The following is a 6,000-nucleotide window of genomic DNA, read 5'->3' on the forward strand; positions in this document are numbered from 1 at the left end:
TTTTAAATGCTTTACATACCTGTCTTTGAAGTTAAGCCTACCTGCTTGCAGCCAAGCTTGCAGCCAAGCTACCAAAGACCTTGCAGATCTCCACTTACAGAGCAAGCAGCTAGAACGTAAATGGAGGAGAGGATACGAAGTATCCAAGTTGCGAATTATAAACTGGCCATTAACACTGCAAAAAGGGATTACTTCTGCAACAAAATCTCTACAGCTAAGAATAACACAAAAGAAATTTTTAAAATTGTAAAATCTTTTACTGACCCTAAGGCCTTAATCACCACCATACCGTCGTCTGTGACACTCTGCAATGAAATTGCAGATCACTTTGAGGACAAAATTAAAAACATCCAAAAGAATTTTGGAACCTGGAAACGGGAAGATACTAGTGAATCAGACCCCAGTACCAATACTCCTATCTTGGCTTCATTTCAAGCGGCCACTTTAGTCCAAACTAAAGAAGCCTTATTAGCTTGCAAATCTGGTTCACCACTGGACGTCTGTCCTCCGACGTTCCTACATCATATCATTGATGTGGTTAATCCTGTTATCAATGACATAGTAAACTCCTCACTCGCTTTGGGTAAAGTTCCACCAGATTGGAAATTGGCGATTGTCAAACCTTTAAAGAAGAAACAGAATATAGAATCCGCAATCCTATCTAATTACAGGCCTATCTCGCTCCTCCCCATTCTGGGTAAGATCACAGAGAAAATAGTATGTCAACAACTTGCTACTTTCACCGAAGCTGCATCCATCCTTCATCCTCGACAGTCGGGCTTTCGTCCTAGACATTCAACAGAATCAGCTTTACTTGAGATTACTGACACCCTAAAATTCATCCTAGACAGTGGCAGAAAGGCAGTTTTGATTCTTTTGGACCTATCTGCCGCGTTTGATACCATCTCCCATGATATCCTGTTAGCCAGATTAAGAGCATGCGGCATCACTAACACGGCCCTGGCATGGATTGAATCATTCTTGTCCAACAGGAAACAAGTCATCTCTTTGGGATCCTGTGTGTCATCTGAACGCACTGTCTCCACGGGTGTCCCTCAGGGGGCCTCCATCAGCCCTCTGCTGTTTAATATATACATGGCCCCACTGATTTCACTGATCTCTTCCTTTGGAATTGAGACCACATCTTACGCTGACGATACACAGCTCATTCTGTCTCTGGAGGATAGATCAACATCTGCTGAGAAGTTTAAAACATGTTTTGCTGAGATCATTAAATGGATGACTAATAATCATCTCTGTTGTAACACCGACAAAACAGAAATTCTCCCTATTGGGAAAAATAATACGTTTCAACCCAGAGACTGGTGGCCAGAGGACACAGCAGCCCCTCCATCCACTGTTGAGGTGGCTAGAAATCTGGGAGTTTTATTTGACTCATCACTTTCCTTCAAGCCTCATGTCTCAAAATTAACGGGCACTTGCTTTGGCCACATTCGTACTTTGAAAAAGTTTTTCAATGTTATTCCAGCGGCAGCAAGGAAAACTGTGACAGTAGCTCTTATACTATCGAGGTTGGACTACTGTAACAGCCTTCTTGCTGGGATTAACAAATCTTCCCTAAGACGGCTTCAGGTGGTCCAACATGCTGCTGCTAGGCTGGCTTTGGGACTTCCCCGTAAATCATCGGCCTCAGCTGCTCTGAAGACTCTACACTGGCTTTCAATCCCCAAAAGAATCCTTTTTAAACTTCTTTTGATGACTTTTAAAGCCGTTCGAGGAGTTGGCCCAGCTTATCTTTCCGCCAGATTTAAACCATATACTACTACCAGAACTCTTCGTTCAAGCTCGGCTAATCTTTTGGCAGTGGGAAGGTTTAAGCTATTAACTAAGGGAGGAAAATCAGCCACAATATTAGGAGCAAAGGCATGGAACCAATTACCTAAGGAACTGAGGGCAATACAACAGCTTAATCCGTTTAAACGAGCCCTGAAGACCTGGATATTTGGCCTTTCCGACGCCCACTCTCTTGCCCTTATCTAGTTAGTACAGTACAGTCAACCCGGTTATCTTCAGCGCCAGGAGGCTCCGTCTGGAGTGACAGCTGCGCTATATAAGCTCACCTTTCATTCATTCAAGGGTTGAGCATGGGAATAATTTTCTAAGACCTGTACTGAGCCCTATATTTTGTTAGTGGCCTTATTGCCAGTGGCAGATATACATTTACCACTACCAATAACCCACTTTTCAACAAAGAGCGAATGGAAGTATTAAAGGATGGAAGGAAAAATGACAAAATAGATGGAAGTGCGAAGGGATAAATGGAGTGCAAAGATCAAAAGACAAACTCCTTCGAGATAGGTCGAATTTGCTCTCTTCGCATGATCGTGTGATTAGAGGTATGGTTCAAGGTTTTTTTTGGGCTACTCCCCTTTAAGCGCAATCCACAAAATGTGCTTCAAGAGAACTTAAAGAATACATCATGCTTATTTGCCTATGACCATTGGAAAGTACAAAACTACAGCTGGCAATGTGGTGTAAAACAGAATGTTTGTTTGCTCTTCGCCAATGATACTGGCATACTATTGACCTAATTGCCAGGGTGGACCTTTTAGTCACATTACACTTGCCACGCAACGCTTTGGCACATGTTTAACGTTGTGAATGCACACATTGTTTGCCCTTGCTCGGCTGCAAAATGGTCTGCAGTTACTGGTTAGACAGGTTAATAAATCTCTCTGCCAAACAGGATGAAAAATTGCTTCATTAAGAAGTGCAACATGTTCCAGGGAAGGCCTCTTCTGTATGAGGACCGTGTATGTGTCGCACAAGCACAAAAGCCTTGTTTCAATCTCGGAATTGGGGAGCTGATGCATTCTGCTATTTTAAGCGTTTCTGGAATGTACTATATCTCTAAAACGTGCCTGGGGTGCCACGTTTGTCTGTAAACATAATTTCCGATATCTTTTTCCACAGAGGCATTTTGACAGCATTTCCTTATGTCTGAAGATGCATGCTGTATCATATTTCCTGCAATTTCATAAATTGATAGGTGATCAAAGTGGTTTTAGTTCCTATCGTTTTTAGGTCTGCCTCCTTCCTTGAGTGAAATCGTGCTCTTGTTGCCCTTCTGTCCCTTGCCATCGCAACTTCCTCCACCCCTTCAGAGGAGGCAGCTTCTTGCCAACATATGTGTTAATCCTTGTTTTTGTTTGCTTTACTATGGAGTGAGGCATTACCCTGTCAAACTGTGCTGTGCGGTGATAAGGTCATTCTTAGACCAATTCATGTTTTTCTTTCGTAAGTTCCTTCTAAATTCCATTGTGAAGAGGACATTGTTTTGCCTGTGTTTTACCTCTGTCCTTTATTCTTAGAGGAAGAGAGGCTGAACACAGTAGATGTGCACAAAGCAGTTTTTCTTGACTCAGACATGACACGTTTTTCTGTAGGGCTGATTCTTTGTTCATCATCACAGCGAGCGTGCCAGGTAAGGGCCTTCGCCCATCGACATCCACTCTCTCAAGATTAGTAAAATAGCAGTCATTGAGTCCTATAAAACATCCGAGGTTAATTTGCTTTCTAGTATTTAGAGTAAATCTACACAAGGAATGGATTCCCCATGGGCAATGTTTAAGGGAGCCTCGCTGAGAGACATTTGTAATGCCACAATGTGGGCCTTACCACTCACTTTTATGTTGCATTACTGACTTCAGGTGGGCGGTGGAGCATCATCGTGGTTCGGTAAATACCTTTATTAACTCATGGGTGTAGCATCAGAATTATGGTTGTGGAATATATTTTGAAAGTAAAAAAAAAATGCTCAGTTATCCCCAGCTTGTGTATTGACTCAGGTCGTAAAGACAGTGAAGGAAGACGAACGATGAGGGAATGACCCAGTTACTTACTTGGTTATCTTCATTACTCGGTGTCCAGGTCTTCCTGTTACAGTCCTGAGCCCTCCCTTAACTGGTGATGATCTTTTCTTATTTTAAGCTTAGATACAAAAGGAAGTGGTCATATCAAGTTCCACCTTTTCTGCATGATCGGAAACATGGCGCCATCTTGGAAGAACTTCTCCACCTTGGACTAGGTAATAGTGTTCTTTCGAGCAGAGGGACTGCTCAGTTTGTGAGGCCTGCGGCAGGAAGACCTGGACTCGGAGTAACTAAGATTACTGTTAAGCAACCAGGTCACCATCTGAATCAACAACAATTAGAGTGAAAACTGATTGACAAAGCCAGTGGGACTGGGATCTATACAGTACATGCACACAAAGACACAGACCTACAAGGGCAGGCACACATGCAGGCAGAGCACAACAGTTTCACATTCCATTACATACAGATCAAAACATCAGTGCTCCACACATCCAGAATCCATACACAGCGACAACGCAAATACTGGCATACTGTTAAACAGGTACATAGGCAACTCATTCAGGTATACGCACAGATAGACTCTTTGCTGCGCTGATTCTCCATATCCTGTGTGACGCTTACAACCAGTCCTGGGTATTTGCACAAAAACATTTTACAAAAGCATTTTTAGTATTGGAAATTTAAACCCCTAGTTGTAATGGTAAAATCAAAACAATTCCTAAAATTAAAAGAGCTGTAAGGTTGAAAGGTGAAACGTGATATGGTCTTCCTAGCAGCTACCCGCCGCACACATGAACTGATGGCTAGAAAATAAAAGGAAACATTTCTTTGGTCTGTATGAAGTCAATCTGAGTATGTTTTATTTTATTTCTTTTCAAGGAAAATATGAGGTTTTGTCATAAAGTATAATAAACCTTTCATTCCTTTCACTTTGGTGGACTGCCAGAGATTTTCATTATTAGGCTTTGTGCGATTGCATTTCACACAGGACAGTAGATTCAATGCAATACATTTTTGTAATTGGGTCTTAAGGGATTAGCAATGCTGTTCCACTGCACTGGCACATGAATACCGAAAATACACAGTCTGTTACTCCTTCAATTTGTTTTGTGAAGATGAGTTTTCTCTATAAAGCCTCAACAATAAAACTTGACTGTTTGACCTGGCAGCCTTGGCGTGGGTTTCCCCTGCATTTTTATTTGGTCATTTTGCAATATATCGGGCGGAAGCCCCACAGTGGCATACGTGATCATTTGAATAGCATATGCAGTAATAACCATTTCCACCAAAATAAACAGCCCCTGCCAAACATGCAGGTAAACCAAAAATAAAAGCAATATAGACAATATGCAGACAGTGGTCAGATCCCGAAATATAGTACATAATGCAACTGATTCCCAATATTCATTCCAATAAGACGGTGATACAGTCAAACAACATAGCCACGAGCTGCAAAGACAGCGATCTCAGCTCCCATACACCTATCTAGTGCGGCCTTCCATTTGCCTATGGTCGGAGGAGAGGATGCCCTCCAACACTGCACTATGTCCCTCTTGGCAATAGTAAGGGCAGGGAACAAAAGATGCTGTTTGTAGCGATTCCCCCCAATGGCGTCTGTGGAATGTAATAGGAACAGCCGTGGATCCAATGGAAGCACCGACCCCAACACCTCATTGAGACATGATCGAACCCTGTTCCAAAAGGGCTGCAGGGCCATGCAAGTCCACACGGTATGGAAAAAGCACCCCTCCTCACAGATGCACCGCAAGCATACTGGGGACTGAATGACCCCCATCCACCACAGACGTACCCTGATGTAAGAAACTCAATGCAAATATTTGAACTGGATGAGCCTGTAGCATGTGAAGACAGCTGCGCCCCTAGGGCTGGCTATCACTTCGGCCCAGTCGTCATCTGTTAAATTGGGGAGATCTGCCTGCCAGGCCAGTCGGGTCTTGTCCAAAGTAGTGGGGGGGGGGGGGGTGTCGTAAGTGTTTGGTAAATTTGTCTAATTTTATGTAATCCGAGGTCCCACATTAATAGACGGCCCTCCAAAGGCTGAAACTCAGGGAGGGTTTCCAAATCGCGGATCTGAGGGGAAAGCGCATGTCGGAGCTGTAGATATTTGTAAAATTGTGACTTGTGGAGGCTGAAATCTGTTTAT

This window comes from Triturus cristatus, chromosome 5_2 (assembly GCF_964204655.1).
Source record: "Triturus cristatus chromosome 5_2, aTriCri1.1, whole genome shotgun sequence".
NCBI lineage: Eukaryota > Metazoa > Chordata > Amphibia > Caudata > Salamandridae > Triturus > Triturus cristatus.